Below are 9227 nucleotides of genomic sequence, written 5' to 3' on the forward strand. Positions count from 1 at the left end.
CATCCTCACCAACACTTATTAATGTTTGTCTTTTTTATTATAGCCATCCTCATGGAAGTGAAGTGTATCTTGTTACGGTTTTGATTTGCATTTTCCTAATGACTAATGACATAGGGCATCTTGTCCTGTGCTTATTGGCCATTTGTGTAGCTTGTTTGGATAAATGTTTATTCAAATCCTTTGTCTGTTGAAAAATTAGGTTACTTGTCTTTTTAAAATTGAATTGTAAAAGCTATTTATATATTCTGGACACTATAGTGTCACTTATCAGATAAACATGATTTGAAAATATTTTATTCCATTCTGGGAGTTGTGTTATCACTTAAAAACAAAATAAAACAAAACTTTTATTTATTTTAAGTGTGCTTTTCCAGGACCCATTGGCTCCAAGTTCAATCTAGTTGTGGAGGGCGCAGCTCACGTGGCCCATGTGGGGATCAAACCAGCAACTTTTTAAACAGCACCGCGCTCTGACAAACTGAACTAACCGGCCGCCCGTATTTTCACTTTCTTAATGGTGTCCTTTTGAGGCACAAATTTTTTTCATTTTGATGAAGTCCAGTTTACCTATTTTTTTTTCCCTTTTGTTGTTGGTAGGTTTTGGTGTCATATCTAAGAAACTACATTATGTTTTAATATCTGTGAAGGAGTCTATCCTTACTGTCTTATTTTTCCCTCCAGGCTGTTTTTGCATGATTATTTTTCCATGTAGAATCAGCCCATCTTGTTCCAAAAGCAATTCTTTTAGTATCTTTTAAAAATTAGAGTCACTATAAATGTAATGATTTGTGAGAACTGACATCTTTACAGTACTACATCTTCCGATTCAAAAACAGGAAATGTGTTTACATTTATTCAGACTATTAAGTCCTTCGGTAGCATTCTGTAGCATTCTTCTTATAGATTAGGTACATATGTAATAGTTGTGTTTCATGTTGTTGCTCATCTGAATGGAATCATTTCTTATATTTTCTAACAGGTTGCTGATTGAATATAAGAAAGCTACTGACTTTTGTATATCAGTTATATAACCAGTCATCTTATTTTATTGATAATGAGTAATTTGATTGCTAATTCCTGAGTGAGTTATCTAGGCGTACAGTATATCATCTAAAAATAATGATAATTTTGCTTTCTTCTTTCCATTTGGGTACTTCTTGCTTTTTTTCTGTTGTATAATTATATAGGCCAGCACTTCTAGAACAATGTTAAATAATGATGGTGTTAGTGGAAATCTTTATTTTGTTCCTGACTCTATGGGAAATGCTTCTAGTGTTTACAGACTTTGCAGAGAGGCAGCTTCCAACATCTCTTTCTGAATCTTTCTTTTATTGTCCCTCTGTTAGGTTTCTTACATCATTATGCTGGCTTCGGAAAAAGAATTGGGAAGTTTTCCTGTTTTCTCTTTGCTCTGGAACAATTTAAATAGCAGGTAGAATTCACCCATGAAACCATCTGTATCTGATACTTTTTTTGGGTCTAGCTCTTTGAAAAAATTGTCAATGTATTCTACAGTATTTAGTATGTTTCAGGATTTTTTGAGTGTATTTTAAAAAACTCTTCCGGAATTAGTTGTAATATTTTCTATTTTCCTAGAAAATTATCTATGTTACCCAGGGTTTGAAACTTTGGCCTAGGTTAACCAAGATAAAAGCCTTATGATTCTATTAATTAGCTCCGGGTCTGTGATGATGTTCCAACTCTTCATTTTTTATTTTATGTATTTGATCTTTGAAAAGCTGGTTGGAAGTTTTCTGCAGTTGGTATGCCTCTTTATATGGCCTGTCTGAGGCTGAGGGCTCCCCATGATGAGATCCCCCAATACCCAGCCCGTTTGGTTTTGTTGGAGATGACGTAGGACAGACATTCCTTCCTGTACATGGCTTTAGCTGTGATCGATTGTTTGCCAGGTGCTGACACTGTGCTGAGCGCTTTACTTTCACTTTCTCATTTAATTCTCACATCATCCCATGAGATAGGTAGTATTACATTATTCCCATTTTACCAACAAGGAAACAGAGACTCAGAGAGATTAAATAACTCGCCCAAGGTCCGAGAAGCTGGCAAAGCTGGGATTCCGACCAGGTCTGTCTGCCTCAGGACCCATTCTAAGTACAGGGCCTCCCATCCCCCCTGCCCCCTCTCCCCCCGCCCCCACCTGCGCTTTTATCTCCCCTGGTGTCAGCGGCAAAGAAATGGCTGCCGCTGGCGGACTTCTAACTCAGACCTGTGCTTTCTGGACTTCTGAGGTGCCTCCTAGTGTGACACCCCCGCCCCCTCCGTTCTCTTAGATATTATTTGAAGCTTTACTATTGGCCAGCCACAGTGCTTGATGCTGGGAAAACACTCTCAAACGTAGCGTTTATAATTCAGTGAGGAAGGAGCTGTGTCACCAGCTAAATTAAGATTCTCATTTAAATAGCAGAAAAGAAAAACAACAAACCAGCCGTCAAATGATGGTGCCTTGAGGTACAATTGTAGAGAGAACGCAGGACGACTTGGACTCCCACAGCCGACCTTAGCCGCTGTGTGACCAGGACTTGCCACTTCATGCCTCCGGGCCTCTGTTTTCACATCTGTGAAATGTGGATAACATCACGCGTTTTTCACAAGATAAGGTTGCATCTGACAGCTGAGTGTCTCTCAAGGAGACTCGGCCAGGTTTTGTTGTTTTAATTTTCTTGTTACATAAATAGTGGTGTATCCTGCTGATGGTCTTAGATTTGACCACATATGATAACAATCATGTGGTTGTTATGAGAATGAAATGAGATGATATAAAGTGGAAAGCCCCATAAAATTCAGGTAAAACAGTGCAAGAAGCATTGTTCAGGATTCTAATCCAGAGTCTGTCATCACTACCTTGCTGGGTACTCCAGGCAAGTTACCCCCCTAGGCGGTCCCCACATTTCCTTCCCTGGTCTTCCTTCTCAGCAGAAGGAGAGATTTATTTAATGTATTCATTCAGCCAACATGTCTGAGCACGTTTTCTGGGCCCGGCACGGTGCCCCTGGAGGATGTGAATGCCTGGCCCAACAGGACGCCTGCAGGGAACCAGACTTTCCTTGAGAGCTGTGCCGTGATCAAGATAGAGAGGAAGGGTGAGCCAATCTCACAGGGCTCTTCCAGCTTTAAATTCCATCCTTCTGGAGCTAGGCAGGAGGGCCAGGTAGGTCATGTGTATTTGGGGAGGCCATCTGGTGTAAGGGTTAATGTGCAGACCATGGAGTTGGACAGTCTTCAGCCCCCTTGGTAACTTTTTAGCTGTGTGACCTTAGGCCAGTGACTTAAGCTCTCTGAGTCTCAGGAGCCTTATCTGTAACATGAGAGTGACAATAGTCCCATTTCATAGATCTGTTGTGTCTGTTGAATGAAATGCTGTATGTAAAGCACTCAGCTCAGTGCATGGTGAAAATAATGGAGACTTCCTACCCTGCCTCCTTTCTGCTTGCCTCCTTCCCTCCCTTCCTCCTTCGCTCCCTCCCTCCTCCCTTCCTTTCTTTCTTCTCCTACTCCTCCTTCTCTGCCTCCTTCCCTTCCTCCTTCTCCCCTGTTTATTTGCTCTGCTTGAGAAGCAATAACCTACTGCTACAGGGACCCCTTGCCCAAACCTTCCCACTTTGTGTTTGGAGGTTGGCACAGAAAGAACAACTCTGCTGAATAAACTGGCCTCTCCCATTGCTGGCCTCCCACCCTTGTTGGAAGTTTCTGCTGTCTGTCTGCCATGACTGCCCAGCAGCCGAAGGGGCTCAGGCAGGGTATTTTCTTCTGTGAAGCAGGGCCTAGGAAAAAGTTTGAGATCTGAAAAAGGTTATTGGCATCAAAATATGAAAAAGAAACAATAAAACCAAGAAATGTTTAATTAAAACTCTGTAAAATATAACATTGTGTTAACTTCATTAATTGTTAAAATTTGGTGTTTCTTTATATTTGAAAACGATTTATAGATTGGAGTTTTTTACTTTGCAAGAGTTCCCAAATATGTACTACAGTGACTGAGAAATTATAGCCAATTGTAAATTAAGTGAGTTGTTCACCAGTTGTAAATTAAATGGGTATGTTTAGCCAAATTCAGTAGCAAAAGTATAAAAAGCCCTTTTAAAAATTTTACAGTTAAAATTGTTAATATGAAATATTTTAAAGTATTTTAAACAATATAAGACTTCTCTAGGGCCTAGGAAAGTCTTTAATGTGCCTTGTACTGTACTTGGGAAGCAATTAACGCTGTTTTGATTTCTTGTATTTTTTTCCCTACGATAGCTGATTTTTCTAACCCTTTGTAAGACATCTAATATTTAGAATTTGTAATAATTTTTGAAAATATTCACAATGTAATAAAAATTGTAGGATATTAAACTATAGATCAGTTTGATCTCAAGTAGTTTAAAGAATTTATACATGATTTAAAAAAATGACTAGAAAGAAATATACTAGAATGTTAATAGACTCTTGGTAGAATAAATGCATAATTATCTTTTCTTTTTTATAGTTTACAGACTTTCCAGATTTTCTACAATGAAAATGCATTATAATCAGAAAAACAATTTTTGGTAGTTAAAAAAAATTTTTTTTCCTTACTATAAACGTAATTTATGCTCATTATAAAAAAAAATCACAAAATCTATATAAGCATAAGGAAGGAAAAGAAACATGCAAATTCCACCCACCCAGAGACAACCACTGGGTCCTTCCAGACCTTTTTTATGCATACATAAACATTTATTTTTTTATCACAACTCGGGATCATTCTGTACATAGTATTGTTTTGAAACCTGCTTCTTTCCCTCACAATGTATATTGAGAACATTTTTTAAAATGTCAACAGCATATTTCCATAAGATGATTTTAATGGCAGCATACCCCCACATTTTGAGGATGAACCATGATTTAGTTAATTCCTAATTACTAGACATATCTGTCGCTTCCTAGTTTTCTCTAGTACAAATAGTACTGTAATGAAAATATTTTAAAGCACCTATGAATCCTTCAGTTTTACAAGGAAATCTTTGAGCACTACCCAACAGATTTATTTTTGAATAATGCCAGGTTCTAAGGATCCAAAGATGTTTAAGTAATGATTCCTACTCTTGAGGAGACCCCAGTGCAAGTGGCAGGAGCCATGAACTCTGCCTGAGAAAGCCAGGAAAGGCTTCTCCAGGAGGGAGACACTGAGCTAAGACTTGAAAATTGAGTCGGAATTCACCAGGAAGATAGGGTGGGGCAAGCAGGGAGCCAGCCCTTCATGGGCACAGAGAGCAGGACAGGAGAAAATGGGAAGGTGGCATTTAATCTAGAGCTGTGGTGTGCTCGGTACTTGCACATAAATTTCCTCATTTACTCCCCATGTCAACTCCGAAAAGGAACCATTATTATTCCAATTTTCCAGCCCAAGAAACTGAGGGTACGTGCTTGTTTAGCTAGAGATAGAGCCAGATTTGGGCACAAGTCTTATTTATTCTAAAGTCCAAGCTCTTTCTTTCTTTTTTTTCTTCTCTTTCCACAGATGGTAGCAAGGTTCTATGCTCCCAGGGAAGGTAAGCCTAGCGAAGGTCTAATTCTTTCCTTTTCATGTGACTTTTCTTGGTAGCCAACATCCCTAGCCATTTTAAGGCCTGTGCTACCCCTTGCCATAAAGTAGTACTTAAGTATCAGCTCTCATTGGTCTCTTTCTCACAGAGCCTGAAAGAAAGGTGGGAGCACCCAGCCGCCACCTTGGGTGCTGTCTTTTGCCGCCACTATTACAAACTTATACTCTTTCCACTGTACCTCATTTGTGTTGGCACAAAGACATGGAGTTAGGCTCGAACTGGTGTGTTTTGGGTGAGACATTCAGTGGAGTAGGAGCAGGTGGATGAGGACAAGTGGAGGCTGAGGGCCCGAGAGGTGAACTGAGGAGGTGGGCCGCGCTAAGGCACGTGTTACTGATGTTTGTGAGGGGAATGACAAGTCAATGTTTCCTTAGGAAGAAGAGTCAGACTGCTCTGGAAAGAATGGTTTGGCCCAGAGAGAGAGGTAGGTGTTGGAAAAAATATGACATGGACCAAAAATAATAATTGCCAACATTTTTTGATTGCCAGACAGTGTTCTGAGCATTCAACATATTTTAACTCTTTTAATCCTTATGGGTTAGGTGCTATTATGATCCTGTTTTCCAGATGAGACCTGCGAAGCACAGAGAGGTTAAGTAACTTGTCCAAGGTCACACAGTAAGCGGAAAGCCGAGATTTAGACTCTAGCAGTCTACTCTTAACCTTTAACCTAGTTTAGCTCTTGTGAAGCTGAATGAAGACCCGTAAGTCTGATCACCAGTGCAGAGCTCAACTTCTGAAACATAATGTACTGTCAATACATTTTATTTATTAATATGTATGATTATAATAGTATAATTATATATATTTAATGTATGTGATGATGGTGATATAAAATATTATAATAATATTAATGATTAAATGTGGAAGAGATGAATCTGAACTAGAACAGCAGCATGGGGGTGGGAGGGAAGAAATGTTTCTCAGTTAGAATTGCAGGATTTGGTGACAAGATGTGGCGTGAGGAGAGGAAAGGGAGGATGCTGTGCAAATGACTTGGTTTCCAGGTTGAGGAGGATGGTGGGGTCATTAACGAGGCCACCGCTAAGCTAAGGAGAAGGGGGTTGTGGAAGAGCCTTGTGCTTGGGCCGCATTAACTTCAGGGGCCCCTGGGCCCTGGCCCTGGCCCTGAAGAGCTCCTCCTGGGGGAATCACAGGAAGCTTGCTCTTCTGATTTTGATAGCAAAACTAACAGGTTTACAAACTTCTCACATGCTAATTAAGAAACTAATTAAAACCCATCAGTTCTAAAAGGCATATGGTTTATTGAAGGTTGATCCAAGATTGATATTTGGTTAAACAATGTTTTAATAAATCATAAAATGAGTTGGCTCTAATCGTACTAGTATGGTTTTCCAATTTACTGGATATGTTTCACATGTGTTTTTTCTTTCCCAGTTGAAAGAAATCAAATGAGATAGTGTAGATAAAAATGCCTAATGCCTCATGATCATTTAAATTAGTTTCCTTCTCCTCGAAACCCACAGCAACTCTATGAGGTAGGTAAGGTCTTTATCTCTAATTTACAGAGGAGGAAACGGCATAATTAAGAGAGGTGAAGGGACACATACAAGATGCTTTTGCAAGGAAGTAGAAAAGTCAGAACTCATAGCTAGGTCTCCCCCACTATTGTTATAAAATAAATTGTCCCCAAATTAGCAGCTTAAAACAGTAAATATTTATTATCTCACACAATTGATGAAGGTCAGGCATCCGGGAGTAGCTTAGCTGGGTGGGCTGCCTCAGGCTCTCTCATGAGATTGCTCTCAAGCTGGCAGAGGGGTCTTCCGTGTCTGAAGGCTTGACCAGTGCTGGAGGTGCCACGTCCAAGCTCACTCACATGGCTTTTGGCAGAAGGCTTCATTCAGTTCCTTGGCATGTGGGCCTCCTGATTAGGATGTTTATGACAAAGTTTTCCCCAGACTGAGTGGTCTGAGAGGGGAAAACAGAGAAAGAGAGGGAGGGAGAGGGAGAAAGTGAGAGAGGGTGCCCAAGATGAAAGTCTTCTTATAACCTAATCTTAGAAATGACATCCCATCAATTCTGCCACATTCTACTCTTTAAAAGGGAGTCACTAGGTCAGCCTACACTCCAGGGGAGGGACCTTCACACAGGTGTGAATGGCAAGAAGCAGGGACCACTGGGGACCATGTTAGAAGATGCCTACCAAAAGCACCTTTTCCACTCAATTGTATCTTATCTTGTTTTCAGCTACTCCCCACACTCCACCCTCAACAGAAGTATTTTATGAACTTCATAAAGTTGCAGTGCAACAAGTTTGGGGCGATTTATGTTTTCTGTAGACAACAGCCTCGATTGACTTAGCAAACCAGGAAGTGGAAAATGGTTATAAAGGGATCCAATTACTTTCATTGCCAAGGGAGTGTAAAATGCAACATGTAAAAATGGACTTAATTGGTGAAAAATTAATTAGACAATTAAGCTTATTTCTGCTTAAATACATTTAGGTGTTAATTGGTAATCCGACTTGAGGTTTATTTTAAGGTGGGTTTGTTATCCTGACTCTGTCCTTTAAGGAATGATCTCTGTTTAATATGCCGGGAACATTCCTGGTCTTGCTGAGAAACAATGTCTAGTTCATTGTCATGGTTCTTCTCCAGATGGGACTGATCAAGGTCAGACTGGCCCAGAGGGCAAAAAGGCATTTGCTTTGGAAGCCCCATCCAGAAGGAAATCTTCCTACTGCCTGAGGGGCTTTTCTGGGGAGGCCAGAAAGGTAGCAGGAGAGACACAGGATTTCACAAATGGAAAATACAGGGACTCCTTACATTTTTCTGCTGTGACTTTGGGCAAGACTCATGCTATCTCGGTTTCGTTTTCTATATCTATAAAGTGAGGTGGGAGACTAGGTAGTGTCTGAGGTCACTGCATCCATAAAATTCCATGATTGTCAAGTACAGTGAATCAAGATTGTCTCACTACAGGAGGGAACCCCTCTAATGGTTTTCCTTTTCTTAAAAAAAAAAAAAAAAATCTTAGCTTGATCTGTTTACTAGATTTTATTTCACAGATTGTCTTACGTTCTACTTGAACATAGTTGAAGACATGTTTACCTGCATGTTCTTTTAAAATCAGGACAAAGAGAATGGGCAAAGGGGGATATCAACGGACAAGAGATAGGATGGAAGAAGCAGAAACTGTAGGGCCTGCAGAGGGAGAGGTCCATGAGAAGCCAAAAACACTTGTCCTGCAGAATCCCAGAAAGGCCAGGAATTTCAGGGAATCACTGAAGGCTAAAGGAGGAGAATGAAGTGAAATTTAATTTAATTGAAATTCACTATTAATAGATGAATGAAGGGTGATGTCCTGTACTCCCCCCAGATTTCCTCTCTCACCACTTCCAGGCAGGAGACTGAAAGATTCTTCTCTGGAAAAACTAAGTAATCTCAGAGGAAGGAGCTCCCCAGAGAAAAAGCCAAGGTGCTACGTACCAGTGAATTGCACTAGTTAACAAGACCCAGACACACAGACGGAGCTTCCCGTGGTTTTTAGTGCCTCCCAGTCAGTGTGAACCCTCAGCCAAAGATCACCAGGCATGTGAGCAAAGCTTCCTGACAGGAGAGATAAACCAAAAAAGATGGACAAAAGACGCTGACAAGAAAAAGAGACAATGCAAGG

Source organism: Rhinolophus ferrumequinum, chromosome 11 (assembly GCF_004115265.2).
Source record: "Rhinolophus ferrumequinum isolate MPI-CBG mRhiFer1 chromosome 11, mRhiFer1_v1.p, whole genome shotgun sequence".
NCBI lineage: Eukaryota > Metazoa > Chordata > Mammalia > Chiroptera > Rhinolophidae > Rhinolophus > Rhinolophus ferrumequinum.